General features: G+C 38.5%; 1 long non-coding RNA gene across 1 annotated transcript in view; it reads left to right on the forward strand.

Annotated features, from left to right (window-relative positions):
* Positions 1–11,211, forward strand: part of LOC140713039 (uncharacterized) — a 45,603-nt gene extending 34,392 nt beyond the window's left edge. Inside the window, exon 4 of the long non-coding RNA XR_012094922.1 lies at positions 10,440–11,211. This is a non-coding gene — a long non-coding RNA (uncharacterized lncRNA). The remainder of the gene's footprint in view (positions 1–10,439) is intronic.
* The last annotated feature ends 1,539 nt before the right edge of the window (positions 11,212–12,750 follow it).

Raw genomic sequence — 12,750 nt, forward strand, 5'->3', positions numbered from 1 at the left:
AAAAAAAAAAAAAAGAAATGGTTTCTGGAGGAAAAAAAAAATGCTCAGAGATACAAGATTTTCCTTTAAACTCAACCCTCATATTTCTGTGCTGTGAGTACTTTGGACCCTGGTGGAAAGGAAATAGCCAGGAGCTTCGTCTGTCTGCCCTGTCCTCTGTCTCAAGACATCTGTAGAAGAAAGAGGAGTGTGAGATAAAAAATGTGGACTTTCAAGCCCAACAGAATCTGACTTCCAAGTTTTGTTTCCTACATAGTAATTGACCTAGGGCAGAGGGCAGGTTACTTAATTCTTTTTTTTTTTTTTTTTTTTTTTTTTTGAGATGGAATCTCACTCTGTCCCCGAGGCTGGAGTGCAGCCGGCTGGAGTGCAGCCATCTCGGCTCACTGCAAGCTCCGCCTCCCGGGTTCACGGCATTCTCCTGCCTCAGCCTCCCAAGTAGCTGGGATTACAGGCGCCCGCCGTCACACCCGGCTGATTTTTTGTATTTTTAGTAGAGACAGGGTTTCACCGTGTTAGCCAGGATGGTCTCGATCTCCTGACCTCGTGATCCGCCCACCTTGGGCTCCCAAAGTGCTGGGATTACAGGCGTTAGCCGCTGCACCCGGCCACTTAATTCTTCAATAAGTGTTTCTTCTTCTGTTAATACCACCCTGCTATGCTATGCTAAGAGAGAAAATAGGACAGTGTTTCTGAAATGTGGTCCCTGGGCCAGCAGCATCAGCCTATCAAGGGATCTTGTTAGAAATGCAAATTATTCACCCCACTTTAAACCTGTAGAATCAGAATCACTGAACCTATGGTTTAATGAGCCCTCCAGATGATTCCAGTGTATTCTAAAATTTGAGGACCACTGTAAAAGGAAAAGCCACTGGCATAGAGCTGATGAACAAAAAATGGTAACTGCCTTTTTTTTTTTTTTTTTGACAGAGGCTCACTCTGTTGCCAGGCTGGAATGCAGTGACACGATCTTGGCTCACTGCAACCTCCGCCTCCTGGGTTCAAGTGATTCTCCTGCCTCAGACTCCTGAGTACCTGGGACTACAGCCACGCGCCACCACACCCAGCTACTTTTTGTATTTTTAGTAGAGACAGGGTTTCACCATGCTGGCCAGGCCAGGATGGTCTTGATCTCTTGACCTCATGATCCGCCCTCCTTGGGCTCCCAAAGTGATGGGATTGCAGGTGTGAGCCACAGTGCCCAGCCAGTAACTGCCCTTCTAAGCATGCTCCTTCTTCATTTCCTGTCTTCCCCTATTTATATGACTTTCCCTCTATTATTTATTATTATAATATATTAGTGTTGCCCTCTGTCTTCTGTTATAAAGAGAGAGGAGCTGAGAGCAGACCTTGGGGAGAGGCTGGGCTGCCACAGTTAGACTCATGCCTCAGGGACCCAGACACTCACTTCATGATGCTTTATAAGTCTCCAGGATTCCTGTGAAATACCACCCTCACTGGACCCATGCACGAACCCACTAACTTCTGGAAACTCCAAAGGAGAGGAGAAGACAACGTACAGTGAAATTTTTCTTTGTCTGGCAGGCCCCATTTGGATTTGTGACATTTTCTTTCTTTCCAATCTATCCTCCTCACTGCAGTCAGATCATGTTTCTGAATAAAAAGTATCTGATTCTCTCATTACTAAAATACTCTGTAACCTCCCTAAGATTTTGCCCATAATATTAGGTAAAACTCCTTATCATAGCATATAAAGCCCTTCTCAGTCTGGTCTTGAAAGACCTCTTCAGCCTTGTTTTACTTGTCTCTGTTTACTGCTGCTATTACAGAATAGAGATTAGGTTATTTATACAAATGAAAGTTTATTTGGCTCATGGTACTGGAGACTGGGAAGTCCAAAAGCATGGCGCTGACATCTGGTGAGGGCCTTCTTGCTGCATTATCCCATGGCAGAGAGCAAGCAAGCATGTGAGACAGAAGGAAGTGGGGCCAAACTAACTTACCCTTTTATCAAGAACCCACTCCCTCAATAACTAACCACCTCCCAAGATAACAGCATTACTTCATTCATGAGGATGTAGCCCTCTTGGCCTAATCACCTCTTAAAGACTCCACCTCTTAATAGTGTTATAATGGCAACTAAGTCTCTAACACATGAACTTTGAGGGGAACAAACTCAAACCACAGCAAGCCTCATTGCCCATTTCCTGCCGTCTTTCTTCTTCCCATTTCCAACACACATAGGTACACATGCACATGCATGACTTGTCCCTGTGGGAAAGCAAGTGGTGAGCAAAACACCACTGGTGGATGTTACCCTTGAGCTGGTCATGAGGAGAATAGAGAAAGTATTCCAGGCAAGAGGAACAGAGATGTGAAACAGCATGGGGAACTACAATGTGGCATTATGGGGAGCTTTTTGTTTGTTTGTTTTTGTTTGTTTGTTTTTCTGAAAGTGAAATTTATGAGGTAAGGTGTAAAGACAGGTGGTGCTGGAAAAGAAAGCTCAGGTCAGGCCTGGGAAAGTCTTTAGTGATATGCTAACCAAGGTGCCCAGCAAAAACCAAACAGCATACTCATATGCAAGTTTCAACACATTGCAGATTGTCTAGTGGTTACTTTAGATTCTTTTTGTTCAGGTCTTGAATAAAAGTAGGCATATTATCTTTGTCAAATAGCTGAAGAAACTGTGACTCAGAAGGTAAATCATTGACTCATGGGATATTTCCATTATAAGATGCTGAGGATAGGATCCACAGCATCCTATCCTCAGCCATCACTATGCTCCCAATCATGACACTGTTCTGAAGCCAGGGCTTTCCCTGGCCTATAAAAGTAGCAATTAACTTCAAATTTGGACTACAGCTCTAGATCTGACTCAAACCCTCTTCATGGAGGTCCTCAATTTAGATGAGTTACTTTCTTAACCTTAAGATATTTGTTTCCTTATATTTGGTGTCTTAATTATTTTTTATTATTTATTCTCTAACAACACTGGCTAGGAACATTCTGAGATTTGGGCATTTAGTTTTTCTGTAGATCCCCTTGATAAATTTTTGGTGGACAGCCTCCTCTGTCTGAATAGCTAGTATCAATATCCACAAAGGCCCTTTATGCAATTTGTCAGTTCTGTAAGTGTCAATTTCGTAGAGTGGGTGTCTTTAGTGGCCTCCACTTACATTTGAAAAAATTTTAACGAATGCTTTTACTTCTGAATTCTTTCCTGAAAATATGTGGCAAAAACAATCTTGAAAATAATATTTTGTTCTTTAAGAGTTGGGCTATTGTTCCCTCTCTTTCAGGAACTGGTTTACAAAACTTATATCCAGGGAAGCACAGTGAAACCTTAAAGTGTAGGAAAAAACCCAGAGGAATCAGTGTGTCAAACTGCAAACTAGACTTATTTGAAATCACCATAACAATGACAAAATTAATATATTAATAGCAACCCTAAGGCTGATAAGTTATTTTAGTAAAGTGTCTAAAATTTTGAAGGATTGCTTTTCCATGTTGGAAAAATGATTATATATACCTTGGGGAGAAAAAGGTCTATTAATTGCCTCCATTTGAACATTATCAATATTAAGACATACATTAAATTAGAAAAAGTTTTAAATTAATTAACTTCAGCCTGGTAAATTCTCAAACTTTTATGTCCTTTGAAGGCAAAGATTATGGTTGTATTCCTTGAAATTATGCAGAACTCTCTCTATAGTAGTGAATCTAAAAATAATTGTTGAATCAATGAATGAAACATTATTAAATCAGATCAATCAACCTAAAAATAATGTTCACAAACATGTCATCATGTTTTGCTCTGTAGTATGTATTTCGGAACATTGTTTCCATTTACAATTGGTTAAGATAATTTGTACTTCTAGATATTTTTCAAATAAAGTAGCAATTGTGCAAAATAGCATAATTCCAGAAATAGTCATTGCAGCATAGCTTGCAATAGTGTAAGACTGAAAGCAATCTAAAGTCCATCAATAGAGAACCAGTTATTTCTGTATAATGGAATACTATGCAACCATTACAAAAAATTGGCGTCCCAATATGTCTGATTGGTTTATATCGCTAAGGTAATTTTATTCCTCTTGGCCTGTGATTGATCTAAGAGTGGGCATGTGACTCAGCTCTTGCCAGTGAAGTGTAATGGGAAGGCTAGCAGGCAGGGCTTTCTTTCCTGAACAACAATACAAACTTGCTTGAGGAGGGGGCCTCTTAATCACCTCTCTCCATCCATGTAGTTAATGCCTAAAGGTACAATAGGCTTTTACAATTGCAAGCAAGAAGATAAAAGCCAACTTTCAAGAATGGTAGCATGAGCAAACAAGATCCAGGTCCCTGATTCATCCCTGAACTGCTGACTCAATGCCAGCAACCACCGACTTCGGGGATTCTGTTGTAAGAGTAGAATAAAATGCCTGTTTGTTTGAATCTCTGTAAGTCAGGCTTTCTGTTATCTGCACCTTGATTAAAGAACTCTGTTCCACAGTCTCAATCTCTACTGAGAAAAGATCATTGCTAGTATTATATCCTTTATTGCAAAATAGGAACTGCAGAATTTAAGGAAATAGGTAAGGAATCTCTTTTAAAAGACAACTAAGTAAATGAAAGTATAAAGCAGTATCTACATGTTATTTTTGTATTTACAAGTGATTAAATAATATATTCATATTTTCTTGTATCTGCATAAAGAAACACCTTAAAGGACACACACACACACACACACACACACAACTAGATAACTAAGGAGCAGGGCAGAGGGAAACAGGATGAATTGGGAATGAAATTCCCTAATTGTGTAGGAATTAGGTATAAAAAGTAAACAGGAAATAGAGAAGTAAACTCATTACGAAAAAACTGAAATTTGTGCTTACAGAAAACACTTTTTTGATAAAACTGCATTTTAATGCTATTTACTGACTCAGTGATTTTGGTCAAATCACCTAAATTCTCAGGGTCTAATTTTCTTACCTATGGGATGAGAAGTCATCAGTTTTCTAATTAGACCTTTTTCATTTCGAAAGCTATACAACTCTATGATGTATCACTCAATTATGTCATCCTATACAATGTTAAATAGTTACATTTAATAACTTGAATTGAATAATTCAAGTTAAATAATTCCAATTTGAAGTTCTTATCTGGACAACCTTATAGTGAGTTGTTGGTGGAGCATTTGGAGACAGCCTGGGAATGGATCACATTAAACATTTCTGACTGTTTCCATTGCGAAATGTTAAAACTTAATACTTCAACCTTGATACTTCAACCCTTGGCTGCCATTTCTTATTTCTTTACTCTGCTTGACTTTTTATTTTCTCCATAGCACTTGTATCTTCTAACATCCCCAATAATTCACCCATTAATTACGCATTATGTTAGTGATTTCTCTCACCACACTACAAACTTCATGAGGGTGGGGAATCTTTGCTTTGTGCGTATCAAGTACTTGGCACAGAGTAAACGCTCAACAAATATTTGCTGAATGAGTGAATGAATGAAGTCATGGTAGCACACCAGTTCCGTTTGAATGTCTAAACAAGCTTTTACCACCATGTGGGAAGAGCAGTCTGAAAGATAGCAAATCATCAGTTTTCACATTTGGATGGTTGAATGGTTTGTTAGGAAAACACACAGAATCATAGTTTGCTTTCTCCTGGCTCATCTTTTATAACAAAAACTTATGAAGTAAAAGAAGGCATCTTAAGGACTCAATACAAGAAAGCAAATCTAGATATTTATTAAAAATAGAGTAGCCTGTTATTAAATTAGTGTTAACCCAAGCATGCTTGGGCGCCTAGACTCTGTAGACCTGAGAATAGGCCACTTTAAGGCTTTACTTTAAGGTCTCAGAACTGAAGAGCTCTCACCCTTAAACAGAGAAACTCAGTCCTTCTGGTTTTTGGGGTCTCAGTTCAGGTTTCCAAGAAAGGTGTCCTAGTTTGAAATGCATACCCCAGCTTTGCTGCTCCCCTGCCTGCCTCGGCTGCAGCTCTTTCTCAGCTTGTCCTTCTTGGTGACTGAGTGCTGGACTGCTCCAATGCCCGCTGGCTCTTGATGTCCCCTCTGGCTGCCCAGGCCGTTGTGCTGACCTTCTCTACCTTGAACGTGATTGACGTGACTGCTTTCCCTACTGTGATCTGGGTAGTACCTTCTCCCTCTTATATCCCCTATTCAGTGGCAATGAGACAGGGAGAAGGCCACTCAGTAGAGTTGCTGGAATCTTCGGTTGTTTTTCTTTCAGATTTGCAATTTAGTTTTCATCTTCCCAGAGCAGAGAAACACTTTCTCTAGGTTAGTGTGGATTCTAGTAGCATCTGTATCACGAACCACTGCTCTTGCTCCCTTCAAGCAGTTACCGAGGCTGCCCTCACTTATGAATTTCTCTCTTCTCTAATACACAGGCTTCTTGGTTGCCATCTATAATGTTGCTTCCATAGTCCCCCTATATATGTCAGGCATATATGTCTTGGTTGCCATCTATAATGTTGCTTCCATAGTCCCCCTATATATGTCAGGCATATATGTCTGTATATCTGAAGTATAACAGTGGACAGAGTTAAAATTATTTTCCATTCAACTTCTATGTTCTGTGAACATTCAGGGAATATAGTTGATGTGTGTTGGTAGAGGGGCCAGGAAGGAGAAGGGCAACTCCCAATTCAACACGTTACTGTGAGGGAGACATATTGACCTGGGTTTGGAGCTTGGTTCTACCTTTTGTTCATTCTGTGACCTTTGGCAATTTACCTGATCTCTCTGGAACTAATTATTTTTCACTTCCAAAATGTGCATAATGATAATACTTAACTCATGGAGTTATTTAATGATTAAGTATGCTAAGGGTATGTGGGGCACTTAAAACAGGACCTAAATAGGCTCTCAAATGTTGGTACATATAATCCCTAACATTGTCATTCTAATTCCCTCTTCCTTCTTCTTTATAATCATCCTCACAATCAGCACCATCACCACCACTACTATCGACATCATGATCTCATCATCACCGTTTTGAATCTAGCTGGGACTTCTGTAACACTAGATTTCTGCCAAAACTCAATTTTTTCATCATCACAATATAGCAAACACAGCATTTAGTTTCTTTTGGGGGAGAAATTTATAACTTTTATGTTATTTACTATTAGGTGTCAACTTGACTGGGTTGAGGGATGCCTAGATGGCTGATGAAGTATTGTTTCTGGGTGTGTCTGTGAGGGTGTTGCCAGAGGATACTGACATGGAGCCCGTGGACCGGGAGAAGAAGAACCACCCTAAACATTGAGTGCACACCATCCAATTGGCTGCCATCGTGGCGCCAACAAAGCAGGCTAAGAAGGGGATAAGCAGCTTGCTGTGTCTTCTCTGTCTAGCTCTTTCTTCCCATGGCCTGCAGGAGGCTTGCTTCCTCTCTTGCCCTTGGACATCAGACTCCAAGTTTTTCAGCCTTTGGACTTTGGGACTTGGACCAGTGGCCACCTGGGGGCTCTCAGTTCTTCAGCCACAGACTAAGCATTGCACTGTTGGCTTCCCTGGTTTTGAGGCTTTTGGACGTAGACTGAGCCAGTCTACTAGCTTCTCTGTTTCCCTAGCTTGCAGATGGCCTGTCGTGGGACTTCACCTTATAATAGTTTGAGTCAATTCTCTCTAATAAACTCCCCTTTACATATATATGTCCTATTGGTTCTGTCCCTCTAGAGAACCCTGACTAATATACTTCCTAAAACTCAGTTGTTAATTGATTTAAAATTTTAAAACTTAAGAGTGTAACACAGAGAATTGCTTATTATAGCTTATCACTCATATACTGAGACCAAGATTTTCTTTCTAAAAGATATCCTAACTAGCAGATAGTCTTAAACTTTCATCATGAAAGATAATATCTAGAATTAAAGAAAATAACACAGAAAACATGAAATTTATTGTATTACAAAACTCCTAGCCTGGAAAGAAACACCTCTAGTAATACCGGCCTTCCCTGCCTACCATCCAAGGCCCCATGCTTTACGTCCAAACACTAGGGGGAGAAAAAGTTACTTTTCAGGCACAATTCCTCAAATTAAAATGCTAGGTATTGTGTATGAATTTAAAAAATCTCTCTGTTTTTCCACATGGGAGAGATATGATATGTGGTTATATTGAGAACATTTATAAAACTTTAGACAGAATATTTGGAAGGTGGCCTCACTGAGAAATATTAGAAAAGGTACAATCTGCCAAAATAATTCTCTGAGAAACTGGAAATCAATAAATTGAAATAGAGAAAAGTGGACATAAAATTGGAACCCAAATTTTGAGATTTATCTTCTGGGAAACAGAACTGGGTGAAATGGACAAGTATTTTTCCTTATTATATTTTGATAGTTTAATATAAGCTTGAATTATTGTTTGTAGACTCTGGGCCATTGCTTCTTATATTTGTGTGTGTATGTGTACACACACATATTTGTTGTTTTAAAAAAGAGGGATTCCTGCTATTTTATTGAGGGGTACTGAAAATTAAGCTTTTTTCTTTTTTTATTTTGAAATGATTTTAAATTTATAGAAAAGATGCAGAAACAACACAAAGATCTCTCAATCTTGATAGTACTCCTCAATCAAGTTCCCAAATATTCTTTTAGTGCATTTATTTTACCATTCTCTCTGTCTGTCTTTCTCTCTATACACACAAACAACACACAATATGCATAATATGTGCATATTACTATATACTTTTCTGAAGCATTGGAGAGTAAGTTTCAGACATAGTATCTTATTACTTTCAATGTGTATTTCCTAAAAACAAGGATACTCTCCTATGTAATCACCATTAAATCTTTACAATTAGGAAATTGACAATTATAACATATTACCATCCAATCCATAGACCCCATTCAAATTTTGCCAATTATCATAACATTCTTTATGAAGTCCAGGATCCAATCCAAGATCACATGTGGCATTTAGTTGTCATGTTTCTTCAGTTTTCTTCAATATGGAACAGTTCCTCAGTCTTTGTCCTTTTTTTTTTTTTTTAAATGGTGTCTCTCTCTGTTGCCCAGGTGGAGTATGGTGGCACCATATTGGCTCACTGCAAGCTCCGCCTCCCGGGTTCACACCATTCTCCTGCCTCAGTCTCCCGAGTAGCTGGGACTACAGGCGCCCCCACCACGCCCAGCTAATTTTTTTGTATTTTTAATAGAGACGGGATTTCACCATGTTAGCCAGGATGGTCTCGATCTCCTGACCTTGTGATCTGCCCGCCTAGGCCTCCCAAAGTGTTGGGATTACAGGCGTGAGCCACCACGCCCAGCACCTCAGTCTTTCCTTGTCTTTATTACCTTGGTATTCTTAGAGCATATAAGACAATTATTTTGCAGAATGTTCCAGAATTTAGTTTCATCTTATGTTTTCTTTGTGATTTATACATTGTATGAGGAAGTACCATGTATTGATGTTGTGTTCTTAGTACATGATTTCTGCAGGTACATGATGTTCGTTGTCTCATTCTTGGTGCTATTTAAGTCTTACCACTTTGTTTAGATGGTATTTTCTGGGTTTAGAATATTTAATATGTGTTTTATACATATTAAGTAATGAATAATTAAGTAATTTGTGGGGAATAGTTTGAGACTATAAATATCTTCTTTCTCATTGAGCTTTCACCCACTAGTTTTACTACCCTTTGATGACCTTTGCCTACATAAATTATTTCTATAATGGGTGGTAAATGATGATTTTATATAATCTATCATTCCCTTTACATGTATGTTATTCTGCTATAAGGTAGAGCTATCTGTCCATCTATCTACCCATCCATCTATCCATCCATTTATCCATCCATATATCATTTATCTTATCTATCTGCCTACCATGTATACCAGTATTGGCTCAGAATCTTCTTTTACTCAATGAGTTACACTCCAATATTATAATTATAATACTTGATGATCAAGTTGTCCCAGGCTTTGTTAGTAAAAGCCCTTTCAAGCTGGCTTTTTTGTCCTTTTGACTTGTCCTCACAATTCTTTGAACATGCTTTTACTTTCTGGCACAAGATATTCCAGGCTTATTTTGTTGTTTCCCTGCTCTAGTCCTTGATTCAGTCACTTACCAAGGACCTTTGGTTTTTCCTTAGTAGTGAATGCTACTACTTTGAAATCAACACCTGAGTACCCTGGATATTTATTTCTATCAGGGTGTCATTGCATCTAGGCCCTTTGTGCAGATAGAGCTAGAAAAGATGTGCCTGTATACACACACCCACTCGTGCACACCTACAGCTCTGTCTATTTCTGTTTATGTATATTTAAAAACCGTGATTCTACACTGACACTTCCAATTCCAATTCAGTACTGCAGGTTTAATTGCAGCATTCATCTTTCTATATTTGTAATTTCTTCTCCAAAGGTGAGAAACCTGCTTGCCATTATTGTCGATTTATTCATTTATTTGTTCAACACCCCTAAGTAGTCAATACTGTGATTTCACAGGCTTCTTCATCAGCCCTAACCCTGCCAACCACTCCTGCCCCACTGAATGTGCCAATGGATTGCTCAGCTCCAACTAAGGAAAAGAAGAAAGAAGTTGGATACTTTATACCCTCTATATTATCCATTAGCAACACAACCTAGAGCTAGGATGGAGAAAGAAAACACCAAAATGCTAATGAAAAATGTTCAGATGTATCACATATTAAGCATACATGATCCCAAATATTTTGCCTGATTTATGCTACGTATGCTATTTTCCATGTTGTATAGGCTCTGGTGCTAGTGTTCATTTATAGAAATCTCCATCAGCTGTACAAATGGCAATTTAAATACATTTAACTATGTGCTAATAATCTCATAATCCAATTTATCATGTATGATTGACAGATGAAATTATTTGGGGCAAAAGCTATGATTTTATTGTTGTAAGTTATTGTGAATGCTGGGCAGTGCAGGGCATGGCACTAGCTACCACCTCCCAGAAATGTGTAAGGACTATTGAAGGTTCCTTGCTCTTTTTTCTTCTTCAATATAAGCAAAGTTATTTATATCATAAAGTTGAAGGTTGGAATTCCACCCTTGCCTATTCTTTTTCCTCAGAAAGATGTCTGTCTTTCTAAGCTTATGATACACTTAAGGATAGGAGGTGTCTCCTTTGGACATCTGTGTGCCAAACATGCACTGTAAATTACTTTTTTTCCCCTTAGTAACCAGGGGTGAAGTTCTCAACAGTATTTGCTGAGGATGGTAAAAGATTTAAGAAGAAAACATATTTTTACATCTTGCCCTTTTCTTTCTTGTTTGTTTTTTTGTTTTGTTTTTTTGTTTTGTTTTAGAGGGAGTCTTGCTTTGTCACCCAGGCTGGAGTGCAGTGGCGTGATCTCGGCTCCCTGCAAACTCTGCCTCCTGGTTTCATGCCATTCTCCTGCCTCAGCCTCACAAGTAGCTGGGACTACAGGCACCTGCCACCATGCCCGGCTAATTTTTTTTGTATTTTTAGTAGAGACGGGGTTTCACCGTGTTAGCCAGGATGATCTCGATCTCCTGACCTCGTGATCTGCTCGCCTCGGCCTCCCAAAGTGCTAGGATTACAAGCTTGAGCCACCGGGCCGGGCCTCCATTTCCTCATTTTAGAGTAATACTATCAGGGAAATGAAGATGAAACATAGAAACTTTGGTGAATAATTAAGATCATACACACAAGCATATCCATGAAGTAAAATATTTTCTGCAGACCTCCCCTCACCTTTTCAAATCATAGTCATAATATACTGAAAATCTTAAGAATGTTAAAGTGATATGATGACCTTGAAGTAAATGGCCACTTTATGGAAGATATTACATAATTCTGTATTTATATGTTCATAGTCTTTGATGACCGAATAATTACATTGAAGTAGTTTCATCTTACAGTGTAGTATTGTCTTTTTAACTATTATTAACAATCTATTTCAAGGAAATATATGAGTGAGTCCACATCCTCACATTCATTGAATACTGTTTTTCTTTTTTGTAGTGAAATATTTTCAAACAAACTGTTTTTCTTTTTTGTAGTGAAATCTTTTCAAACAAATTGAGTCCTCAGAACAGGAATGACAATTATCATGAGTTTGTTATTCTAATGCTTGACTTTTCTTTTTTTTTTTTTTTTTAAGTTCAGAAAACCCATCAACTTTCTGAATTGAAAAGCTTAGCTCTGGAAAATGTATCATTGAACTTAAATAAATTTGTGTAAATAATTATAAACATAATGGTAAAGTTTGGCCATTGTCTATTATAATACCTACAAACCATTATTTTTTGGTTCAATACTCAGGCAGGTAGGGGAATGCATATTGTAGAACTTTGCTAATAATCTTTCTGGAATAGATTAATAAGTATCCAAGAAGCACTTGGACAGCTTTAAACAAAAGTGGCTCCAGATTACAGATGGATTACTTGATGGCATCTATACTCCAAAGGGTCAGTCTAGAAATGTTCCATTAGTCAATTAAAAAGGAGACTTTGGATTCAGCAAGGCATTATTACAGATTGATGGAAGTTGATTCGATAGGAATATCATCAATAACTTTTACTTAAAAATATCATATTTTATTTTGCTTTATTTTTTTTAAAAGAAATTTATTTATTTATTTTGAGACTGGGTCTCACTCTGTCACCCAGGCTGGAGTGCACTGGGGTGATCACAGCTCACTGAAGCCTTGGCTTCCCAGGCTAAAGCAATCCTCCTACCTCAGCCTCCAGAGTAGCTGGGACCACAGACATGTGCCATCATGCCCAACTAATTTTTGTATTTTTGATAGAGACAGGG

This window comes from Chlorocebus sabaeus, chromosome 12, assembly GCF_047675955.1.
Source record: "Chlorocebus sabaeus isolate Y175 chromosome 12, mChlSab1.0.hap1, whole genome shotgun sequence".
NCBI lineage: Eukaryota > Metazoa > Chordata > Mammalia > Primates > Cercopithecidae > Chlorocebus > Chlorocebus sabaeus.